The 26,964-nt window shown below is 39.1% G+C and overlaps 1 long non-coding RNA gene across 1 annotated transcript; it reads left to right on the forward strand.

Annotated features, from left to right (window-relative positions):
- Positions 1-26,192, forward strand: LOC145529422 (uncharacterized). The gene is made up of 3 exons (XR_014071207.1): positions 1-184; positions 1,089-1,196; positions 24,780-26,192. It is a non-coding gene; the product is annotated as an uncharacterized LOC145529422 (long non-coding RNA).
- Positions 26,193-26,964: the final 772 nt, after the last annotated feature.

Here is a 26,964-nt window from a genome sequence, read left to right on the forward strand (position 1 = left end):
CATTTTCAGTTCTCAGAAAAGAAGTGAAGGGATTGACTTTAGGTTGGAGGTTACACAAATCCTCTCTTATAGTAAGAAACAGAGAATAGGGGAGTGGGCAGCTATGTGAAGCCCTGAGACCTAGTGACAGGAAATTAGAGTTTTATCTGCTCACTTAGTTTGGTGCCAACATTCTCAAGAAAGGGTAATGTGTTTGCTATTTCTTTAATACTATTCTCTTTTTCAATGACACTTACTAAACTCTGCACACTTTGAACACTCAACAAATAATCTGGGGTTTTCTGAAGTTTTCATTACTCTAGGTCATAAAATGAAAAATCAGTAGTTACAAATTAATGGATATTTTCTATAGTTTATAAATATTTACCATTCTGATGAAATTTCCAGAAGGGACAGAATAGAATTTATTCCTCTAAATTAATTAACTCATTACCTACATAGGAGCACTCAACTGAATTTTGGGATGAAAACAGTACTATAAAATTTACTTTTAGGTAGAAATCATTAACAAATATTATTTTTGCTTTTAGACTGTGAAGACCTGTACAGCACCAAGTCAAACATTAAAATAACATTTGATTGTTATCTGAATGTAATATCTATTCATTTGAATCAATTCTTGATTTTCATTTTGCTTCTATTTTTACATACAGTGTTCTGAAATGTCCACATAATCCTTGGAGTATTTTGTTTAGCTTGAGAAGGTACAAAAGCTTTTAAAATGAAGTACAAATAGCTTGGAAGATTTCACAAGAATATTTACTCTAAAAAGATCTATTTTCAGAAAGCATTAGCTTTGTCATTTCCCTCAGATTAGAATAAAATATAATCATGTAAGGTAGAATGTGTCATCTCTTAAAAAATAATTTATTTTTATTCCTTACTTGACTCCCATTCTCCTTTTTATAGCATCTTTTTATTTCAACTTCACCAAGGAGCCTTAGTGTCCTTCAGTAAGCCAGAATCCATTCATCAGATAAACTCTGTATATGAGCGTATAGTGCATATTGACAATGTAGATTTAAGGGTACACACAAGAAACTAAAAATTTTAAGAAAGACAATTTTGTTTTTTCTCCTCTCCATTAGCCCAACCAGCAGGAAGGTGATGAAATAAGGCAAGGCCTCTGGTGCAGATAAAGGCCAGAGAGGTAGAGAGGAAGTCATCTGCTCACTCCAAAGGTGTTCTTTTGGAAGGTGAGAGGCGGGGGGAAGCTTTTCTGCTGTTTGGGGTCATTCTTGTGAGAAAGGGATTTCAGTGATCCGTGGAGTTTAAGCCAAAGCACTAGTGAAAAAGTTAATCAGATATAGCACTGCAAGTGTGAGATATTTTGACCACGTGTTACCAGGTGACTCTGGATCTCCTACGCTCACTGAGCCTAGGTCTTCTTAGTTTTAAATCAGAGATGAGAACGCCTACCTGTGGCAGATTATATTTTCCAAAGAGGGCCACAGCAATATTTCAGGTCTCACATGCTCTTCTAGAATCTTGTTGTTTCCTGTAAAGAGGAAATCTCTTCTTCAATCTTCTCTTGAACATGGGTGGGACTTTCTGACTGCCTTTACAGACAGAGTTATGCTGGTGAGACCACAGGATTGCAAGGTTGGGTCCTGAAAGGTTGCATCGCTGTCAGCTGGCTCTCAGCTTTGGGACATGAAACTGTGGCATCCTAGCCCACTGTACACAAAGTTCAAATCTCTTGAGTCCACCATGGAAGGAAAACATGGAGGGACCCCACCCCCACCCCAAAGAAAGAGCTGTTGAATTTTTCCAGACAAGGTACAAGATGTCAGAATGGAGATGACTTCTGACTGTGTCCTCATAAGGCCAGAAACTCCTAGCCAAACTACTCTTGAATTCCTAACCAACCGAGACCATAAGAGGTAATAAAGGATTGTTATTGTTTTCAGCCACTAAATTTTGTGATGAATTTTTATGCAGCAATAGTTAATACACTGCAATTTAGTCAGTTTGTGAAGATTAGAAGGCATATTTTAACTGATTCAGAATAGGTGCTCAATACAAAACAGATGTTTATTAATATATTTATATGAGCTACATGCATTTATAGACCATCCTTCCATTCTCTGTCCCCAATAATTTCTAATAGTAATAATAATAAAAGAAGAAAAAGAGGAAAATATTACCACCTTCTGTAATTTTTTTCTACTTTTTGAAACTCTTCCAAGCATAATTTTTGTAGAGATAATAAAACATTTGGTGAGGAAAGACATAGACCTTTTCTTGGTGTCCTTTCTTTTTAATATACCCACTAAACTGAACTGAATGAATAAATTTTATGCCAGCATTATTTTCCCATCCTTTATTCCTCAGGTTCTAAACCTACGAAGCAAGTTATTTTGTTAGGGTGAGGAATATTATAAGTATGGTAGCACACCAAATATAATTATTAGAAGATTCTTAATAATAACAATGATAAGCACGCTACAATTAAATTAGTAATCATTTCTTGCCATGAAAGATCATATAAAATCAGAAGATAATGTTGCAAAAATCAGAAGATAATGCAACCAGTGGAATAAAATGGCCACGTGCTGGAGCTTGACTGGGCCTTTAGTGGAAATCAAACCTTCATGTTTTGGCCATGCTAAATGCTGGCTAAGGGCTTCCCAGGTGGTTCAGTGGTAAAGAATTCTCCTGCCAGTGCAGGAAATGCAAGAGATGCAGGTTCGACCTCTGGATCGGGAAAATCCTCTGGAGGAGGAAATGGCAACCCATTCCAGTATTCTTGCCTGAAGAATCCCCCGGACAGAGGAGTCTGGCAGGCTACAGCCCAGGGAGTCACAAGGAGTCAGATGTGCCTGAGAGACTGAGCAAGCAAAGCATTCAAACATGGACTAAAGACAGCTGAAACTGTTCCATATAAAAAGTGGAAGAAGTGAAGAGTTCTGCTTCTGAGCATAAGGAAACTGAGAACTTTGGGAAAGGGGAAGGAGTGGAGGAACAGAATCCAAAACAAAATGACAAAACGACCCCAAACACAAAAACCGTAAAAAGGCTAATGTCTGAAATTCAACATCAGATGTGTCCGTGTATGTGCTCTATTATATCCTTCTATCTCTACAAACACAAAATAAAGTTTCAAATGCCATCCAGGTAGCTGACCAATTTTGGATACTGAAACTGATGCTGAAACTAAAACCAAAAGTAATACTCTCTCAGGAACAAAGCTGGGTAAGTGAGAGCTGCACTCATTACCTTAGAAATAACACAACTCCCCATGTCTTGCAAACCCCATTTAGTTACTTAGCACTCAGACAACTTGCTCTGTCTACTATCTGGAGATAGTTCAACTATGTTGAACTAATATCATGGCAGTCTGGTAGTTTTTGCTAGTAATAACGTTGTTTTCCGGCTACTCACAAAAGAGAGAGCATAGTGATTAATACTAAAAGGTGTATTGTTGTTCAGTCACAAAGTCGTATCCAACTTTTTGCCACCTCATGAAGTGCAGCATGCCAGGCTTCCCCATCCTTCACTATCTCCCTGAATTTGCTCAAACTAATCTCCATCGAGTCAGTGATGTTATCTTACCATCTCATCTTCTCCTGCCCCCGTCTCATCTTACCCTCAGTCTTTCCCAGCATCAGGGTCTTTTCTAACAAGTCTGCTCTGGCCAAAGTATTGGAGCTTCAGCTTCAGCATCAGTCCTTCCAATGAATATTCAGGGTTGATTTCCTTTAGGATTAAATGGTTGGATCTCCTTGTAGCCCAAGGGACTCTCAAGAGTCTTTTCCAGCACCACTGTTTGAAAGCATCAGTTCTTGGGAGCTCAGCCTTCTTTATGGTCCAACTCTCACAACCGTATGTGACTACTAGAAAACCATAGCTTTGACTAGATGGACCTTTGTCAGCAAAATGATGTCTTTGCCTTTAAATACACTGTCTAGGTCTGTCATGGCTTTTCTTCCAAGGAGCAAGCACACTTCACCTTAATTTAAAATCTTCCTCCAAATAAAATTGCAATGGTGTCATGCTCCACAAACATGGCTACTTCTGTTTCAAATTAAAAATTGTCAACCTTGAGAAGAATTGGTACATAGATTCAATAGTTGCTGTAAAGTCAAATGATTTGTGAAGAGGATATAGCCATATTGATTAAATTCTGCCATTAAGTACAATGTTAGCACTGTACCCTATCTCAGGAGCATTAAAATTCCTATTTTAATTGAGTTATTACAGTTTATTTTTAAAATGCTGGAAGGATTTTTACAGCTTTACATTCTGAGTGTTACTTTATAGTATACTTGGAGTTACAATTCTAAATAGCATGCAGAGCTAAAATCTTTGCATTGAAATTGGATATACCTGAAGCCAAGTTCTAGCTCAGCCATAAACTACTTAACCTCTTTAGGCCTTGATTTTCTCCTCGGTCAAAGGTAGACAATAACAGTACTTACCCAAGGGGCTGTGCAAGGGGTAACTGAGAGGATTCATGTTTCTGGCCCAAATAAATGTTGCCTTTAACTCTATATGTTTACAGCTATTATCCATGTCCACAGTGATATAAATCAGAATGTAGAGCCAACATCTTCTAATGACTAATACAGACAACCGCCACAACTTAGAGGATTTTATACCTCACAAATATTTTCACATGCTTTATCACATTAACTTTCTCACTAACCCTAGGTGCTGGATATTCTTACAATCTTCAGTTCAAAGACTTAAAAAAAATAATAAAATCTCAAGAAATTGAAGTAGATTTTTCCAAGATGATTCATATCATTAGAAGAAGAATCAAGAGCTGCTGCTATTGTCATAATAATTCATGTCAACACATAAAAAACAAAAAAAGAAATGTCTCAAACATTTCAGGATTTTTTTTATTATAAGAAGTCAAGCTTATTCAATTTTAAGGGTTTTCTTTTTTCTAATTAGAGTATAGCTCATTTGCAATGTTGTATTAGTTTCAAATGTACAGAAAAATGATTCCATTTTAGACAGATAGATATTTTTTATAGATATATAAAGAAAACTAGATATATTCTTTATATATATATATATATATATTCTTTTTCAAATTCTTTACAATTATAAGTTATTTAAAATGTTGAATAGAGTTCCTGAGCTATACAGTAGGTCCTTGCTGTTTATCTGTTTTATACCAGAGATTTCAGCTTAAAGCATCACATGCTCATTTGCGGTCCTGACATCTTGATAGTCTTCTCAGGGAGGCCTCACTGTAACCTCACTCACATCACTTGCTTTCCTGCCCTTCCTTGTGACGGCTGTGCCTTCATTCATACACATGTCTATGTCCTTCCTCCACCATCAGTTCACCCCAGTGAAGTTCTACATCCTCACTTTGGGCATAATGACCACGCTCAAGAGGTTTGCTGAAGCTGGCTCTGTACGGGCCTCGAAGACAACAGGGGGTACATTGTGTGTCAGGAAGACTCTGACTCACAAAATGCAGTCTCTAAGGTTGTCTATATCACCAGCTCACTCAGGTTCTGCACGTACTTTACAGAACTTGGGCTGAAGTACTAGACTGAAATATTGGGTAGGCAACAGATAGAGCAACAGCTAAGGGAAAGGTTTACCAATCTTATTGGGGTTGAAAACGCAATGAAAATTAAACTTTCACACCTCTCTTCTGATCAGAGCACAAGCTTACTTTTATCAGCTAGACAACTTGTTTTTCTTGAGATTGCATCATGGTGGAGTCAACTCATTTGCTGACCTCTGTCTTATTCATCCTGAATATTTCACCTCAAATGCTAGACTGGTTTTCAAAAAGATCCATAATACAAAGAAGGGTTTAAAAGGTGAAGAGACAAGGGTCCTTGAGGAATTTTGAGTAGGACAGTCAAGTAACAAGGGCACTGGAAGCTACAATTAAGTAGCCTTGAGGAACCGCAAATAGCTGTGAACAGCAGCAGGAGGGGGCTGTCCGTCTTGGAATCATAGCTGCAAAGCACTGAACAGTCTTCCACAAAGAGATTGTTTTCTACCTCAGAGAATTGTGTGGTCCATGTGTCTTATGTTTCCTTATAAACTCATCCTATAATATCCTTGGCTTTCACCACCTCCAGAAGGATCTAGATAGCCCTTCTAAAGAGAGAGGGGGACTCCCATTCTAAGGCAGTGATGCCTTAAGTGACTAATAGCGTATTTCTTATCTCTGCTTTATTCCTTGGCTTATTCATCAATCCTTACCATTTATGGAGCCAAGCAAAAAAACAGCAAATTTCTTCATAATCTGATTGTGCTGAGCTAGTGATATCATATGATTCATTGCCAATAACATCCGTCATCAACATGCATTCCAAGAACCTCACACACAATGCTCTACATAAAGAGTGAATTGCTGGCCACCATGACAAAGTCTTCAAATAATAAACAAGGGCAAGTGTAGTCATTGAAAGTATGGAGCTAATTGTGTGTGCTCAGTTGTATCCAGTTCTTTATGACCCCATGGACTGCAGCCCTCCAGGCTCCTCTGTTCATGGGATTCTCTAGGCAAGAATATTAGAGTGGGTTGCCATTTCCTCCTCCAGAGGATCTTCCCAACCCAGGGATCCAACCCACACCTCCTGCATCTCCTACATTGCCAGGCAGATTCTTTTATCATTGAGACACCTGGGAAGCCCAGTCATTAAAAGCCTTTTAATAATACTCTAGAGCTGTTATACCAAAAATATTTGGACTTATTAGTCATGGTCAAGAATTTTTAAATATATAAGGAGGCTTCCCCATCTTAATACATGGCATTAGCTTCCACCAAATCCTCCTAGCCAAAAAGGTAAGTTCATCTTGACTCCTGTCATACCATCCATCAGATTGTTAATTCAGTTATAATTTCTGAATCTTTTTCATGCCATTTACACTGTGGCCAAGAATTCCCCAAGCACTGCCCCTGCTGGCCAGGATGGCTTTCATCTGGTCTCTCTGGTGATTGCCACCTCACTATTAGCTACTCTGCACAGCACCAACATGAAAATGCATGCTACTCGTCATGGCTTTCTTGCTTCTTGAGGTCACATCTCCGCCTCACTGTTCATCTAGTACATTCCCTGACAGTACTCTCCTTTTCATCTTTGAATATTTGAAACTTGTTCTTGTCAAGTAGTTCTCACCATCCCTGCATCTTTGCATGGGTGGCATCTCTGCCCAGGTAAGCCCCTTCTCAAAGATATTTTCCTAAAGACATATCCTGGCATTCTTTTTAAAGTCATTCATCTCAAGTCATTATCTGCCATTCCATTTTACTTCTACATCTTGCTTGCATCTCAGTAAGTCCCTTACTTGCAAACCTTCAAGTTGCGAACTTTCAAAGATGTGAACACGCCCTTGGTTCCATCAGGGACCTCAAACCTGTGCCATCACTGCAGGCAGGAGTGAAATTGCAGGTGTCCTTAATCTCCTATTGCCAGAGACCTTCCAGCTCAGCTTTTCCATCTCCCACCTCCTCTCCCTCCTCCAGTCGGTAACTCTTCTTGCCTGTTCATTCAATGCCAGCTGCTGTACTTTACTTTGCAAGGTATTATACTGCAAGATTAAAACGTTGTCAATTTTTTGTGTTTGATTTTCATGTATTATTTTGTAAAATGTATTATAAACTTATAGTGCAGTACTATATAGCCGATTGTGCTAGTTGAGTACCTAGGTTGACTTTGTTAGACTTATGAAGAAATTAGATTTATGAACGTGCTTTCAGAATGGAACTCATTGGCATGTAGGGGAATTATGTACATTTATTATGATGATGATCTTGCATCTTCTAATTGACCATTGTTTGTCTCTGCCACTTAAAATATAAGCTCCATGAGCCCAAAGAGCCAACTGTATTGTTTCCTTGCTATTACCGGGCTTGGCTCTATTCATAGTCTGTGGTAATCATCAGTGAGTATTTTTTAATGGGTGAATGAATGTAAAGGACCTATACGAAAAGATAAAAGAAGAAATAAAAAGCTATGTCTTAAAAATTAGCATATATCCAAGGCTTGAAATTAAAAGCTTTTATTATATATCACTCATCTTTTACAAGCTAGGTTAATAGATCATTTGTTATTCTCTTCGGAGAAGGCAATGGCACCCCACTCCAGTACTCTTGCCTGGAAAATCCCATGGACGGAAGAGCCTGGTAGGCGACAGTCCATGGGGTCGCTAAGAGTCGGACGACTGAGCGACTTCACTTTCACTTTTCCCTTTTATGCATTGGAGAAGGAGACGGCAATCCACTCCAGTATTCTTGCCTGGAGAATCCCAGGGACGGCAGAGCCTGGTGGGCTGCCGTCTATGGGGTCGCACAGAGTCGGACACGACTGAAGCGACTTAGCAGCAGCAGCAGCAGCTATTCTCTTATGCTCTTTAATGTAGAAATGTGGGATAAAGGTTTACTCATTGTACTTCTCTGAATTCTTATTTACATTTGCTCATGGAATGCTTATTAAGGAAGTAAACTAGAATTGCAAGCATGACCAAAAGACAGGGTTAGCAGAGCCTGGTTTCTTGATGAGACTTGTGCAATGCAAACATATTTGAGAATATAAACATATTCTTAATAATGAATGATAATTAATGTCCTCTAATCAAGGCAGAATGTGTTACTTAAACAAATAATTATCTTTCAGAATTGAAAAGCGAATAAGAAGATAATTCACATCTTTATTATTTTCCTCTACTGTGTTTTCCAACAGGTAACACATTGCTCCCTATGTGTGAATGAGCAAGTTTGCAAAGACATGAACATATCTACCAGTGAGCTAAATGACCTAATAAAAGGTCATGAGACATGGGGGCTAGGGGGATTCTGATCACAAGATGTATGTTACCCCAGAGTTCAAAGGAACCTAAATTACACCAAAGTTTCTTTCCTTTCTTTGCTGTCTCTGTTTAAAGGAGTATTTTTTTTTTCAATTATTTCCTTAAAATTTCATTTTTATTTTTTGACTACACTGCATGTAGAATCTTAGTTCCCTGACCAAGGAACAAACCTGCAACCCCTGCTTTGGAAGTGCAGAGTCTTAACCACTGGAATACAATGGAAGTCCCCATAGGACTTATTCTTTAACCTGAAGTTTCAGAAGCACCATCTCAGTGGGGACAACTTCACATTGGTCTCATTTGGGGACTCTTAATTAGCTTTCAGTAGCCCTTAATGCATGTTCCATGTTTGAGCAGAGCTATTAAGCCAAGCACTGGTTTATCTGGGAGGCAGCCTGTTGCTGTGAGAATACTATGATTCACAGGGTCAAACAGACTGATTCCTCTTAAGTGTGCCGTTACTAGCTTTGCAGCTAGGCTCTTTCACTTCTGCAAACCTCCGTTTCTCATCTATGAGATAGTGAGTAATCTCACAAGGCTCTGACAACAGTTGAAGGAGATGGTGCAGACAGACATGCTTAACCCGGTGTCTGGCACACTTGATCCCCTCTACTCCTCCTCTAATTTCAGTTCTGACACTTTCCAGCAGTGGGAACTTGCCAATTTGCTCATCAGATCTGGATTTAATTTCCCCCCTTCAAATGATAGCATAATAGCCTACAACATCTTAAAAGAATGCATTGGATCCAAAAGTCTAAAATTCTTACCTGTAAGAATTGTCAGTGTGATCATTCATTCATGGTGCATGCTTGCACTATCACTCGGTCGTGTCTGACTTTGTTATCCTTTGGACTGTAAACCTCCAGGCTCTTCTGTCCACAGGGTTTTTCAGGCAAGAATACAGGAGTGGGTTGCCATTTTCTCCTCCAGGGGGTCTTTCTGACCGAGGGGTCAAATCCTCATCTCCCATGTATCCTGCATTGCAGAAGGACTGTTTATCCACTGAACCATTGGGAATAGGAGAATGATATATTCAACATCTTGGTAATCTCGTCCACATATATTTCTGTTTAATTTCATCTCTGCTTCATCATGTATACGTGCTACAGATAAATCTGATTTCCTTTAGAAAAGCCACTGTATTGCAGATGTATCAAGTGCCAAATCTGATGATTAAAGTTCAGCACCCACAGTGTGTTACAATGTCAGACATGATGCTGGTCCTCTGGGTAATGTCCTTAAAGGACACATACCATGAATTTTAAATTCTCAAAAGAACATCGTTTTTTAAGTTTTGTGACTCTAATATAGATCATCTGTATTTGAAAAGGCAGTTTGGGAAATACGATACGTCAACATGAAGACTCTTACCTTCACGTGTTCAGTCAATACAGCCACACCTAAATCAGGACCTACGAACAGGATGGATGATGGCAAAAGATATTCTGTCCCCATCTGAAAATCCTCTTAGCTTCAGTTCACTTTTGCAATATACTAGAGCCCAACTTTACCTGATTCTTTTCATATTTTGTCATGTAAGAATAAAACACAGATAAAGAAATATGCAGTTAAAAATGCATTTGTATTTTAATCAAGAACTGTGTGTTCGGGAATTATCGCTCATGCAAACAGAGATAGTCATCAGTCATAAGTGCTCCTTTGTATCTGCGGCAACCTATTACAGAGAAAAGAAGTATTTCTGGATTCTGAGAAATCTGCTGTCAGAAATACTACACAGAACAGCTTTCTTTTTTGTTAATTTCCTGCTATCATCTGAAGGCAGAAATGAAGTAGGGGGATGCTTTCTTTCTTTGCTGTGACCTGAAAATAGGAACAGAAAATCTGTAACATTTCCATTTAAATCAAAACTCTGGAAATGATGTTAGGTGTCATTTTATTTTATAATGATAACCATAGCAAAATGAGCATAATAACTTACAGTTTGTAAATTATATGTATATATATAAACTATATACATATATAAGTGTAGGTTTTTGTACTGTATAATTTGATTTATATAAAAACTATCATATTTTAACTGAAATTCAGAAGACAGCAAGAGACTTGAGACAGGAACCCAGGGCTTCTGTCTCTATGTCCTACCCTGTTTCCATATTGTATTTTCTCATTTAACTTAAAGTAAGAAACATCAGAGACTCAGTTGAAGTAATAAGAGCTTGAGAGAGTTGAATAATACTTTCTCTTTATGTCTGTATATATATGCATACACATAAGGGCTTCCCAGGTGGTATTAGTGGTAAAGAACCCACCTGTCAGTACAAAAGATGTAAGAGACATGGGTTCTATCCCTGGGTTGGGAAGATTCCCTGGAGGTGTTCATGGCAACCCACTCCATTCTTGCCTGGAGAACCCTATGGAAAGAGGAACCTGGTGGGCTACAGTCTGTAGGGTCGCAAAGAGTACAACACGACTGAAACAACTTAGCACATATATTTATATGCATACACATAATACAAACCAACTATTTTCATATCTAATAGTTAGGATTTTTGTTTACCATTGTTTAATTAAAACATATACATTTATAATTCAATATAGACCTACTTTCAACCTCTAGTTTCCATTTTTAAATTGTCAACTTTGAGAAATGTACAGCAATTTTAATTCCCAATCAGCATAAACCAGATAGGAGACTGAAATCATCTGTAGGGTGCTTTGTCAATGTCGTTGAGTCTTTTCTGCATGCTTCATTCTGTATTTCTAATAGTATGTAAACAACTTCAAAATGTGGACTGTGTTTTCTTTTTTGTGATACCTTATAAGTATTGAGAGATGAAGACAATGCCATCTTACTAAAATGATACTGTCTGAATCTAATTGTGTAGGTTTTTAATAACCCACAGACACTTCAGTTGGTTGTATTCATGTTCTCCTCATACTTTAAGCTGTGAAATCAAGAGTTAAGCAGAAGAGCCTTTTAGTCATGGTCTGGTATTAATAAGAATCATTTCTATTTGCACCAGCCAGAAGATGTCCAACTTCAATCATAAGTACTGAGCAGATTTGCATCTTCAAGCATTTGTATGAGAGATTTCATGCAAAAACCAAGTCCTATGGCTTAGATGGTAAAGATTCTATCTGCAATGCAGGAGATCTGGGTTCGACCCCCGGGTTGGGAAGGTCCCCTGGAGAAGGGAATGGTTACCCACTCCAGTATTCTTGCCTGGAAAATTCTATGGACAGAGAGAAGCCTGGTGGGCTACAGTCCATGGAGTCACAACAAGTTGTGCATGAATGAGTGACTCACACACACACACACACACACACGTTAATGCATAACACACACACAGACATATTAATGCATGTATGTCTACTTAATAATATTTATAACCTAAAAGTTAAGAGTTATGTTTTATTTGGTGGAAGTTTTTAAGACTTCAGGCTCAAGAGATAGCATCTCAAGTAACCCTGAGAGAACTTCTCTGAGGAGGTGAAGGGGAGCTAGTTTATATAGAAGTTTTACACCTAAGGGCAGGTAGTCTGACCATCAAAAGATTATTAATTAAAAGAAAACCAGATATCTAAAGTTAAGGAATTTTGCACTTTTCTATATATGAGAAAATGCAAGAATCTGGGTTCACTTAAATAATTCCTTTGATATGCACCTCATCTGTCTGAGGCCAGTAACCTGTGTTTTCACATCTTGAGTTTCCTCAGGACTCACCACTGGCAATGGTTGCAAGGAGTGACTGCAGTCTGATGGCTGGTAAATGGCAAATATTCTTTTCCTTCCTGAGATTTGTCATTGCTCATTGACTCATGTTGGAAGGTTGCAACCACTTTTGACCTTGACATCCTTGTTTACTAATATGGCAGGAAATATCCCATTTCTCACATACAACACTTTGATCAGTGTCTGCACGTGGTTACTGATCATTTAATAGTACTTAGTAATCAGAGTTTTAGCACATTCTGAATGCTTCCTTTGATAGTTTACATTTTGTCCACTTCTCATTCATTTAACAGATAACTATTTAACGGATATATCTATATTTAACAAATATCTACCAGCTAAGTAAGAAGCACTGTCCTAGGTGCTAGCTGCACAAAAACATACATTTTTGTTCTCTGGATTTTACAGTTATTCTATTTCTATTGTTACTTCTTCCCTGATAGCTCAGTTGGTAAATAATCCACCTGAATGCAGGAGAAATGAAGTGAAGTGAAAGTCGCTCAGTCGTGTCCAACTCTGCGACCCCATATATTATACAGTCCATGGAATTCTCCAGGCCAGAATACTGGAGTGGGTAGCCTTTCCCTTCTCCAGGGGATCTTTCCAGCCCAGGGATAGAACACAGGTCTCCCTCATTGCAGGAGGGTTTTTTGCCAGCTGAGCCTCCTGGGTTGGGAAGATCTGCTGGAGAAGGGATAGGCTACCCAATCCAGTATTGTTTGGCTTCCCTTGTGGCTCAGCCGGTACTCCATGGGGTTGCGAAGAGTCAGACACGACTGAGTGACTTTCACTTTCATTGTTGATCCTAATTCTGCATTATGCATTCTTTACTATATTGTCTATTGTATTACTGTATTAATTCCATTATTAAATAAATTCACAAATAAGTATAAAATTTTTGACTTATAGATAGTTCAAATAAGAGTGGGTTAATGCTATGAACTTCATCGTTGTTTTCACTTTGAGTAACAGACCTGATACATAGCTATCACCAGAAGATCTCAAGGTTGGAGAGAACTGAAAAGATACCCAATTAAGCAAGTATGTGTTTGTATGTTATACAGTTTCTTCAATGCTTGCCCCTGTACACTTTTCATCATTTAGTCTAAAGTTCATTCTCACAATGTCTTGTCACTTTCTCAACTTGCTATGATGTAAGATAAATAATTACGGCTAAACAATAAGGCTAGGATACAAATGAGAAAACAATATAGTAAAATCTTGTTAATCCAATGCTACTTCATTCAAAATAACATTCAAATTGAATCAACAGTTATTCCCCAGTCACATAGATATGGTTTCCTCATTAAAATTGTTCATTTAACACAAAGCATGCATTATGAATTATTTAAGGCAGAAATTAGGTCCCAAGAGGACCTTGCATTATTAAAGAGGTAAAATAATTCCAAAAGATGCCAGCAAATAGCTGTATATTAGCTACAGTGAAACTGTATTTGTGAACCACTGTGATTGCTTGTGGTTGCAGGACTTGGTATGTAAGGTAATCATTCTTTCACCTCTTTAAAACAAGTATTCAGGGCAATTTCTATGAGCTTACAGTTTTCCAGAAGGAGCGCTCCTCCCTGCTCCTTTCTATAGTGTTCAATATATGGTACAGAATTATTTAATTTTCATAATTAAAAACAGTTAAAGATGTTTTACTCTGAACTAGGGGCTAATTTTTCAGTGATAAACTGGTTTTTATGATCTCACATTTCTAAAACCTGAAAACATTCCCTTGTGAATCACTGTTTGTATAAGTGGGGAACTAAAAGAAACTCACTGTTTTAAAAGGTACAAAGAATATCTGGGGAAAAAATTGGAAGATACAAAGCAGCATTTTTAGAGACAAACTTCCTCAGCTTTGATGTCTTTGAAGCAGAGCTATGATGATTTGATGCTCATCAGAAAGTCCAGCCTTAATATAATTTTAATGTTTAAGAACCTGAGGATCATCAGATTAGAAGTGTTTTGAAAGTATAAATTAGGATTATTTAAAATGTGTTAACTGTATCATCTAATTATAAAGGAAAATCCTGCTTTAGAATCCCTAGAGGTATGGATGGTATTTCTCCTTTAAAACTATTAAATAAACTAAGAGCCAACGGCACAATTAGTGTGGTTTGAGCTTTCAGGCATGATTTCAGTGTAAGATTTCCCCTCTGTTCTAGGGGATGCATAACTGTTGAGAACAACTATTTCCTGCAGTGGCCCTAGTTGTGTCAATAGGATAATTCATTTGGGAGATTTGCAAATTATTAGAAAAGGTTTACAGTGTTTTATCCCCCTAATGACCACAATGTGCTATGTTACATGGTGATTTATGACTCCTTGTGAATTTCCTTGGGATAAACCACGTGTAGTTTAACATTCTATACTCTTAAAATTAACCAAAATTACTATCTCTGCGTGATCTATTTGCAACACAGAGAGGGGTAGATTTGAAGGTTAAGTTACAAAAGCATTTAAAAGCAGGATATGTGTTTTATAGTAATAATTCATATAATAAAACTACAGTTTTAAGGAAAGCCAATTCAATTCATAAAAGAGGCATGATAGCATTAACTTTGCTCTTATAGTAATGACAGGCTTCCAGTCAGCAAATATTTTTGTTGACTATTTCATACATAGTTTGTCAGGTACAACAGGGAACATAACGTTATCGAGAATTTTGCTCTGATTCTCAAAATCATTACAAATTTCTCGTCCTCTCTTCCTATGTCTCCATCATACCAGAGTCAAAAAAAGAAGCAAAGCTATCAAACATTCCAGAAGCCTTTCTCTGCCTTCTTCCCAGACTTCCTCTTGGAGCAGAGCTAATGTTACTGATTTAATAAACCCCATTTTATGCCACACGGCCAATTGTAATTGCAAGTGTAGGGTCAGCTCAGGTCCCCTTGGGAAAACTCTGAGCTCCTCACAGTATTAGCATCTTTAAGAAGAGAACTCAGAACTGTTTTGCTCCTGCCCGAGAAGAGGGGTGTTTCCCCTTCTCTCTCCCTGCCAACCCCGGGCATTTAAGCTCTCCATAGTTAAACCAACTGAACTCCTGTTTTTGCTCCAAGGAAAAGGGTGTGGCTCTGTCTCACACTTCTCTCTGTCCTCCACGCACTTTCTCAGACTCACCCGTTTCCCAGGTGCACTGAAACGCCCACCCAAACCGCACATAAGTTTGGTCAGTGACGTGAGTACATCCCTGTCTCCAGGGCAAGGGTTCACATTGCAAGAGAACTCAGATCCCATCTTACTTTTCCTTGTATTTCCAGAGTTTAGAAAAGTATTTTGCGTTGATTTTTTATAAGCATTTTTGTGTTACTTCCCAATTTTTTAATTTTTACAATGCTATGCTGCTTTCTGCCATACAATGCAAATCAACCATAATTATACATACATCCCTTCCCTCTTAAGTCTCCCTCACTTCCCCCACCTGCCACCCCTGTAGGTCATCACAGAGCACCAGACTGGGCTCCCTGTGTTATATGGCAACTTCCCACCAACGGTCCATTTTACACAGGATAGTGCGTATATGTTGGATACTACTTTCTCCATTCATCCCACACAGTCCCTCTCCCACTGTGACCATAAATCCATTCCCTATATCTACGTCTCCATTTCTTCCTTGCAAACAGGTTCTTCAATGCCATTTTTTCTAGATTCCATATATATGCATTAATAAACCATCTTGTTTCTTTCTGACTTACTTCACTCTGTATAACAGGCTCTAGGTTCACCAACCTCACTAGAACTGACGCAAACGCCTTCTTTTTATGACTCAGTAATATCTCATTTTCTTCATTCATTCATTTGTCAGTGGACATATAGGTGGCCTCCATGTCTTGGCTTCTGTCAAAAGTACTGCAATGAGCACTGCGGTGCATGTATATTTTAGAACTGTAGTTTTAAGATTTAAATGATGGACCATGAGCTTTCTTTTTAACTCTCTTACAAACTTTCGCCTGTTGGACTGATGGACTTGCTTTCCAGAGCCCTAGAATCAGATGAGAGTCCCTGAGTAGAAACTCTAAAGAGGACACACGGGAATACACCAAAGAAACAATCAGAAACACTACACAGAAATCACCAATAACCAGAACGGAGCTGATCACCGGAGGTATCGAGAAAGAAAACGAAGAACCATTTGGCAGCAGTGTCCTAAAGGAAAATCCAAGAATCAGATCAGTTCGTACTACTAGGGATTTCTGTTTTTTTCTATTTTCTATTAATACACAATGCCGCAAGCCAGCAGTAATGAGTTTTTGGTTTGTTTTTAAATAAACAAATGATGAACCTGCTTTCAGTGTGACAGGGACAGGTATAAGGAGACCGTGCACTGTGATAACATCAGTCTCTATTGTTTCTTTCTACTTTCCTTTTCTCGTTTCTTCATCTGGGTTTCAAACCAGCCATGATGTGTGCGTTCTGGGCTCACACCTTGGCTCCTTGCGATCTGAATCCTTAGCCAGGAATTAGCTCTTCCAGTTGCTAGACTGGATCACATTCCCTGGTGATGCTTTGAACGTCCAGGTCTGCATCCTGTGCTTCCTTCCTTCTCTTTCCTTTTTCTGAGCTGACAACACAGCCGTCCGTCACTCTTGCTTTTTCCTCCACACCAAACCTAGCCTCAAACCACCTCCTCCCTGCAGGCCAAAACCCCACATCCTGGAGTCAAATGACTTTGGCAGCTTCTATTATGGAGAATGCCTTGACTCTGCTCACTCCAATTGTGTAAAAGGGTGAAACTAGGATATCAATGAGGGAACTGACTCACTCTGAGAAAAACAAGGAAAGCAGAAACATATCCCCCACGGGTTTTCACAACCACAGTCATAATCTCAAGGCCATTTTTCCAGCTTTCAGCCATGCAACCATGGCAGACAGAAGCAGATGAGGCTGCTTTGATCTTTTTAAATTGTAAAAGAAATTCTCCACTGCAAGTGTTCGCATCCACCAGTCAAAAGGTTCTGCTCAGACACTCCAAGCTTTGCCATCTGAACTCAGAACTCAGGACAACGCATGTAAAGGACAGACATCGGTATTGAATAACAATCCCCAGATTATGGCTAGACAGGTGGCGCCGTGAGCTGACGGCAGTGCTGGTGGCCCCTCATCACCCCGTGGTTGCGGGGTCACACATAAATGTAATTAAGGGGCTGGGCTGGTGTGCCTCTGGTCTCAAGGTTAATTAACCACAGGAAAATGACCCCTTCAGGTGCCCCGTATCATAACAGCCCTCATGGAGAGAAGCAGGATTTTAAACTGACAACACTGATACCACCAGAGAAGCAGAGTTGACACCAGGAGAGGTGAAAACGCAGACTGACAGAGGCTTTCGCACGGCGGACAAGAGGGCTAGGGGACACATCCTCCCCGCCTTTCGTAGAAGTAACTCTGAAACCAGGAAAAGCGCACCCATGGCGGCTCACCGCTGAGTGTGATTAAGGACATGCGCGCAGTCCCGCTGCCTCCATCCGAAAGATGCTCGATGCTCCAGCGCTGCGGGCTCCGGACGCCAACACGAGCGTGCATGGGCGCACATCCACGCACGCAGACTCTCTCCCCCGTGTGACCAGCCGGGAGTCTCCAACTTCCAGTGAAGTCCAGCGTGGAGGAGGGTGTAAGCCCCCTACATCTCACTGAAGGCTGAGACTCCCAGGCCGCTGACCTTCTTGCAGGCTTATTTTCTTCCCGAGCACTGCCCCTTTCTGATTCTGTATCTTTTCTTACGTGCGAGCTCTGTCCAGGCTGGTCGGCTCCGCCTTCGGTCTTACCCATGTCACTAGGGAAAGTTACTCTTGAGAGCAAGAGAGACTTGCTGGCCCTCAACCTCGGAGATCCTTGGGTTTCTCATCAGGCGTTTTTGCCTGCGTGCAGAACTGGGCCTCTGCTACCGCGTCAGGATGTGCATTGAGGGGTAATCGGGAGGGTGTTTTTTGCGTTGTGTTGTGTTGTGTTGTGTGTGTGTGTGTGTGTGTGTTTCTACAGGGGATGGCATCCAGTCGACCAGTACGGAACCCCCGCTCGGGTGCCTTGAGCCCTAAATGCAGTGCGCTCAGTTCTTTCTGCAACCAAATCCCCTCTGCTCTCGATTTGTAAACAGCTCAGCTCTGCCTGCATAATATGTGAGCCTGCGATGCCAGCACTTCGCTGTGCCCTTCTCTGCTCCCAGCCAAGTACACCTGCTGCCCAGGGCTCGGGCGGCCACGGCCGCCGCTGCTGTCATCAGGCTCTGCCATCGCGCGCCCTGCGGCTCGCTGGGCTGGCGCTGCATCCTCGGTGTGGGGAGGAATGTTTATTAGTTTTAATTGGTGGACGCGGCTGGGCTGTGACATTTGGGTAGCATCGTGTGTCATTCACCCTGACCAGGTGCCGGCTGCAATGGCAGATGTAGGTGGATCCACTTAGAATTCAACCTACAGATGAATGTCTTTCCAGAATAAGGCAGCTACTGTGTCTCTGCCTTTGGTAGGGGAACACACACTCTTCCCTTTCTTTTTACCACCTCTGATGCCTTCCTAAGAAGAACAGTTTTATTAAAATTTAGACTAGAATGCAATAGTTTCATTCAAAAATAGAGAAATAAATAAACCCATCCTCTCTCCCAAATCCATAAATCTGTAGCTTATGAATAGGAGTGAGCACCTTCCCTTTTGTGTGACCCCGCATCTCTCAGAATTGATTGGTAATATTCCATATGTTGCAAACATTTGTTTATTTCCTGGGTAGTATCCTGAACCTCAACTTAGCAAATCTTTTTATACAAATAAAATGTTTCCCTATCAGATTCTACTCTATTCAACTCTGTAACTGATCTATCCCTAGTAAGAAGCCAGGAAGCTGCCAGCTTTCAGTCTAACAGACTGAGTTTTTACGTGTTTCACTCCTCTTCTAAAGGGGGTCAAGCCCCGAGCCCCAGAGTAGAGTCAGGTGGAAGTACCAGCAGTCCTTTCAGAAACAGTGGATCGGTCAGATGCAAGTTGTCTCCTTTGGATGCACAATTCCTGGGCAGTGGTACAAAGTCTGCCTCTCTCTCACACACACACAGAGCACCAAACCTCAGCAAACAGTCATTTTCTCAGGATTTCTTCTTTTACTTCATCCTCCCAGCAAAGTCTAGCCTTCCCTAGACCAACAGAAGCCAGGAACTTGGCTTAGTAATGTAGTATTGTTGCTTTTTGCTCTAATAAGGGTGATAAGTGTCATGTATAGCTTCTTCTTGTTTATACATTTGTATCAGTCTCAGTTGCTGCAGGAGTGAGTGGAGAGGGGACTCGGTGGCTTCAGAGCACAGATCTAGCAATTGTAAAGCACTTCTGCCACCTAGCGGGGCAGCCGAAGTGGCACTCATCGGAAAATGTAAATATGTCTATAGGGCCAGGGAAAATCAACTTGTTAAACTTTGGCTTCAGCTTAAAAGGAGACAATCACGGCATGTAACCCATGTCCTCAAATGCAGTAATTAAAAGTGACCTAAAAGTAATGTTTAATGATGCCAGCTCTTTAAGCAGTAAACAGCTGAACAAAATACGCTATGCTGTTAACTAATTACAGTGTTCCCAGTTGTTGATTTATAAAACAAAGTGACCCAAGCAAATGAAATCACTATATTGAATTTCTTCTCCAGAGTCTCAGGGTTTTTGATTTTTTTTTTCCATCTGTTGTTTAACTGTATACTGTTCCAAAGTGCAGGGATGAATTGGAGTGTTATTATAAGTGGCAAGATTATTAGCTTGGAAAAACATACAGCTCATGTCATAGCACAGAGTAGGTAGAGTCACAGAAGGTGCCCCTCATCCTAAAACACTGGAAAAGAGGGAGCAGTCAGGATGTATGTAACATGCACCATAATACAGTCATTCTTGAATCCTATCTTCATATAGCTGTAAACAACACAATATTTAAAGACTGCAAAATAAAACAATTATTAAATCATTTCCAAATTGCTGCTGAGCTGGTCTCTGCCACTGTTTTAAGACAAGTGAAATGTGCTGTGTAACGGAATCATTCTATACATACTGCGAGGTTGATTCCTTTGCAAAAGACAACAGGATTCCAGAAAGAATGAGTATTCCGAAAAGATCTTAGGAAAACTGTCCAAACGGCAGATGGTATGGCTCCTTACGGATGCTCAGGATTCAACAAGGAGAGAAATTTCGATAATGCTAAAGATGCAGATATTGCAGAATCAAGGGTCATTGTTCTCCCCTCTAAAAACGTAAAATAAGAAAACAAATCCTATGCATAATTTATGGATGCCCCAGGATAGTCTTAAATTATGCAATCCACATATCCACAAAAAGTTGCTTAATATATTCCTTAGTAACTTCGTCCACTGGCCCCACTCCGCCCCCGCCCCCAAATACACACACACTTTATTTCTGAGACAAGTCAGTTAGAGACGGATGTCTGTATCTACCGAGTGTGTAACATTCATTTCTAAAGCAAATACACTGGCGAGCAGGGAAGCACAAAGGCATTTGATAACTAAATGCTTCTTTTATCAACTCAGTGGTCTTCCCTGCTTAGAAAGCTTTTCAAACAGGCACAATGGGATTAAAAGCACTCTCAATAAAGTTCATTACCTCCGTGGTCCTTTCCATCTTCCTGTGAAATTAATTGTATCTCCTATATGTACATCTACTTAAGGTAGTAATTTAATGGCAGTAACAACTATATCTAGAACAGTTATTTTTCCCTTGGGTCTGCTTCACACTCAGAGATCTCTTCATAGTGTTTAGAACAAAAACCAGAAATGCTGTTTTCCTTCTGTTTTAGAGAAATGCGGGAGAAAAGGACAAAGGAGAACAATCAAAGCAATTTTAATGTGATCATCTTAGAAAACAGTAATGCCACAAATATGAGTGCTCAATGAGGAAGGAAGATGAACCATGGGCATATACACTTGATTTGCATTAAATAATTTCTTAAATTTTTAGTTTTTTATCTTATCTTCTCCTCTCTTCCTCTCTGCATCACCCCCGCAATACATATGCAATCTTGCTCTATCTTTTTATTTAGGAAAAGCATGTTTATTTCCCCTATTTTCATATGCATTCAAGGTAGGTATTCTTAAGCCTAATTCCCCCTCTTTTTTTAGGCAGAGCTCTGATTTTGTTCCCTTTTCTACTCTTTTCACCCTTGACTCAGACTGAGCTTCTACCCAGCCCAAAACCCCAGTTTGCTGAAATGAGTCATCACCATCTCATCTCTGGTGAGCATGCGAACTAGGTCTTCTCAGTATCAGAGGAGATGTGCTGAGAAAGGGCTTCCCAGGTGGTGCAAGCGGTAAAGAACACGCGTGCCAATGCAGGAGACATAAGAGACCAGGGTTCGATCCCGGGTCAGGAAGATCTGTTGGAGAAGGTGATGGCAACTCACTCCAGTATTCTTGCCTGGAGAATCCCGTGGACAGAGGAGCCTGGTGGGTTCACAGCATCACAAAGAGTCCGACATGACTGAAGCGACAGCGCGCAAGCCCGAGCTGAGGAAGGGGAGGAGGAGAACTCTGAATTCCACAGCAACCCCAGGGATAGTCTTTCTTTGTACATCTGGACACGGCTCTTTTTAACCGTGTCTCTTGAAACTGTCACACCCATCCTACATCTCTGAGTGGAATCTTTAGGAGGACTGTAGCTGATGAGAAGAGGGATTTAAGTCTGTGATGACTTTGCACCCAGAGGTCCACTAATCCCAGAGGCCCTGACCTTTAAGTAAAAGTTCATGTACTTTGGCCAAATGGACGCTCATTTATGCCTTTGCTTAGTGATCTTCAGCCAAAAAGACTCTGGATGGCTCCAGAATGTGTTTCCTTTCAATAATTTCAATTCTAAAACCTTGACCTTGACCACACTGCTACTCAAAATTACCCTGACAATTCTAATTATCTTTTCTTTTCTACATAGTTTCCTATCGAATCCTATAGATTTCACTTTGTAAATATCTCTTGAATCAGTCTTTTCTTATCTATTCCACATTCACTCTTTCAGTTCACTCCCTCATAATTTTTCTCTTAGATTCTTGTTAGAGCTGCATAGTTCCTCTATCTCAAATAAGTTCTTTGCCTCTAGGATGATCTTGTAAGTTTCAAATACAGTAGGTCATTTTCTATGCTTCAGTGCATATCAAAATGTTCCTCTGTATTCAAGTTCAAGACAAGACCCTTTTATGTGATTAATAAACACTTCTTTACTTTTTTCTTTCTTGTCTTTTTTTTTATTTGCTTTTCCCTGCTTGCCTTATGCTAGATTTTTTTTAAATTTTTATTGAAATACATCTAATTTACAAGGTTGTGTTAGTTTCAGGTGTACAGCAAAATGAATCAGTTATACACATATCAATTCTTTTTCATATTATTTTCCTATGTAAGTTATTAAAGAATATTGAGTAGAGTTCCCTGTGCAGTATAGTAGGTCCTTATTAGTTGTCTGCAAAATAGAAGCAGACTCGTGGACCCCCCTGAGAAGCCAGCTCTCTCATCCCCACTTCCGTTTGGTTTGCATGTCCACCTTCCTCTTCTTATCTCTCACCATCCTTGCCTGTTATGGTGCTGAACACACCGTTATGTCATTTTTGTTGCTGGTTTTTTGTGAATTTCTCCTCTACTGAATGAGCTATTTCAGAACACAGAGCATAACTTTACCAATACTTCATACCATGAAGAAAATGCTCTTGATAAATAATTCCTGATAAATGACGATATCTAATGGCTTCCCAAGTTATAAAATAACGATTCTAAAAGGCACAAGTCTAGTTAGTAATGCAAATGAAGTTAGAATTGAGAACTCCTTTTTATTTCAATATGCTGTTTCATATTCAGTTTACTTTAGACCCTAGTGGTTCAAACTTAGGACTGTCATTTAAGACAAATAGCTTCTTCAAAAGACTTTACCAGAGCCTTATAGTTAGAATTGCTTGAGGCAGATCTTTTAACCTTCCTATCATCCTCTTTCTTATTTACAAAACAGAAGCAATAGTATTGCTCATCTCTTTTTGCCAAGGAATGATTAATGTAAGGGTCAGTGAAACCAATACCCATGGAAATGATTAAAGGCAAGGTTAGAACTCAAAAAGAATATCCTCTTGCTCTTTTTTAGCTTGCTAATGTCCTTCTGTGTATTTACTGAATGCAAGAAATTTACTCACGGTACAACTCAGAGTACATTTTTTCTGTCGCTTCTGAGAATGTAATATGAGACAAACAAAGGAAGCACAACATGTCACCTATACATACCCTTCTGCGTTAAAAATGAAATCCAACATCTTTCTATTTCACTGTTTATGTATCAGGCAACAAGCCCGTGACCCTGTAACATGTTATATTTCAATGCATTTAATCAATTCTACATTTATACCCTGAAATGCTGTGCACTTGGGTTCTGCTCAGTATGTGACAGGATAAATACAATGGTTCTATGGGGAATAATCACAAAAGTTAGAACGAAGTGAAATCTGAGTTGTCTGTCTGAATATTTTAAGCATGATGAGAGCTATGTTGCTATGTAGATAAAAACAGTATCTTCTAGACAGACTCATTGCTCATCTTCCTCAGTTATCTCCTCAAATGTGAGTATGAGGAAGCCTTTCTCAACTATTCTGTTTAAAATGGTACCTCCACTCCTATGCACTCCATCACACACACACACACACACAGTCCTCTCCCTCTCTCTCCCTCCTTCCTTCCTTCCTTCCTTTCCTTTCTATTTTCTTTCCTGGGCATTCTTTCCTGCAGCTTCATCCCTGAATCACACCCTAGATGACACACCGTTTGTTTCACTTTGACACACCCTTTACTTTGTTTGTGTGTTGATGCCATGCCTATCTCTTCCCACCAGAATGTAAGTCTCATGAAGGCAAAGGCAGGCTTCTTCATGCCCGTAACAGCATTCAGCAAGTAGAAGGTACTCAATACCAAGTACTGCAATAATGAATATCTTATGCTGCAGAGATCATTTCAATTTGAAGGTTCTCTCAAAAAAGGGCCTATTTTTCCATGAAAACATTTTTATTTTTGTCCGCGTTACTGAAGAATAATTGATTGATAAGGTTATATTGGTTTCAGAAGTATATCACAGTGATTCAGTTCCTTATAGATTATGCTCCCTTTAAAGTTATTACAAAGCAATGACCATTTTTTCCTTGTGTTGTACAATGTATCCTCATAGCTTGCTTATTTTATACGTACTAGTTTGTATCTCTTAATTCCCCTATCTTGCCCCTCCACCTTCCCTCTATAAGTCATCCTCTAGATCTCTGAGTCTACTTCTGTTTTGCTACATCTGCTTGTTTTATTTTCCAGATTCCACATATAAGTGATGGGCTTCTCAGGTGGCGCTAGAGTTAAAGAATCTGCCTGCCAATACAGGAGACGCAAGACACGTGGGTTCGATCACTGGGTTGGGAAGATCCCCTGGAGTAAGAAATGGCAATCTGCTCCAGTATTCTTGCCTGGAAAACTCCGTGGAGCCTGGTGGGCTACAGTGCGTGGAACCACAGAGTCGGACATGATGTATAAGTGGTAAAATAGCATATTTTTCTTTCTCTGACTTATCAACCACAATGAGATATCATCTCACATCTGTCAGAGTGACTGTCATCAAAAAGAATACAAATAATAAATGTTGGTGAGGCTGTGGAAAAAAGGGAATACTTGTACACTGTTGGTGGGAATGTAAATTGGTGCAGCATCTATGGAAAACAATTTGGAGATTTCTCAGAAAAGGACCCTGTGACCTGTGACCTGCTTTGTTTTCTTGACACTTTTTTTTTTAAACATTATCACAGTAGAAATATCTTCAGTGTCTTCAATGGTCATTCTCTAAATGGTTTTAGCATCTTCAGTAATTGTCAACTGTCATTAAATGTTACCTGGTTTTGCTAGTGTTAAGCATTTCTATCATGATATCCTAGTATCATGCATTATTCAGAAATCTTCTTAAGTGTGCCCTTTGAAATCTATTAACAGTTTCTGATGCAGCAACTCATGGGTAGAGAAACACAGTTGATAAAAAGGCTAAAAGAAAACTAATGATTCCACATTTTATCTCACTGCTTTAAAGAGATTATTTATCCTCTGAGATATAAAATATGATGATAGAAGTTAAAAGAATAGAATCACTTACAAATTGATCACCCAACCCCACACAAACGCTCTATGTAACCAGCAGCCCATGTACCACTACAGGAAGATAATAGAAGAAAGTCTGTTTCTAAGACAACAGCATTTGCTTTTATGTCTTATGCTGTAATAATAGTTCTGTGACTCTCAGGATCATCTGGAATTTTGCCAGCAATAAAACAGTATGAATTAACAAAACAATTAAGTACCTCTTCAAAGGATCAAAATAAACAAGAGAACTAATTTTATTTTATTGATTAAAAGCATATTTTACAGTAATCTCATAACAATTTATATTGAGCTACCATGACAAAGAAGTAGAATTCAAATATTTAAAAATATAGTACATTTTAATTAGAGTTGCTACTGATAAGAGAAATACACCTACTAATTTTGAAGGATTACTTTCCTGACCACATCAGAAAAAACAGATTAAGATTATCATACGTGAATTTCCTTCTCAGTATTTTACTATCCTTCTCAATATCTTATGTGCTTACTCATCCTGACCATATCTAAATTTTCTCTATAAAATGGAAAGAATAATACTGATACCCTTTAATGAAATTAAAAAAATCATAGAGTGAAAACAGCTATGAGTGTTCTGTGTAAAAATTATTTCAGGAAAAATACAATAAATTAACACCATGAATAATTCTGATTCCAAAAATATTTCACATATCCTTTATTCTACATAAATGATAAGATCTTTATTTTATTAACAATTACATTTCAGTCTTGGAAAAGGAAATGGCAACCCAATCCAGTGTTCTTGCCTGGAGACTCCTATGGACCGAGGAGAATATGTACGATCCCTGGGGTCACAAAAAGTCTGAGATGACCGAGCTACTGGGTGCATACTTCAGTCATATGAATGTTACTACCAGAACATGTGTTCTGAACAAACACAGCAAGCAATTTTCTTCTCATCAGATATCCATAAAAAGGAAAGAATATTAATAATGCATATTTAGATTGAAGTATTCTTTTTTAATGAAAGAATTACCTTTGCATATTTTAAAATTAAGTTTCATACAGCATGTTGATGAAATACATTTTAAAAGATCCCTTACTCCTGCCCTCACTAATTTTTCCACAAAAAAAAAAACAGTCTCAAGATTATTAGATAATTCAGTAAAGTGTTTTGTGTTGTTTTGTTTTGTTTGATTTGCTTGTTTTTGAAGTTACTTGTAAATTCAATTCAAGAAAAGATACAAATGAGGGAAGAAAAGAGATGTAATAAATTTAAAGAATAACTAATAAGTTCCTGCCATGAATAAGAGAAAAATTAACATAGATAAGACTCGAAAACAGAAGCCAAACTATGATAAACTCCAAAAGGTAGACACAAAGTCTTGAATGTCTT

The sequence above is a fragment of the Giraffa tippelskirchi genome, chromosome 12 (assembly GCF_054371585.1).
Source record: "Giraffa tippelskirchi isolate mGirTip1 chromosome 12, T2T-mGirTip1v1.2.pri, whole genome shotgun sequence".
NCBI lineage: Eukaryota > Metazoa > Chordata > Mammalia > Artiodactyla > Giraffidae > Giraffa > Giraffa tippelskirchi.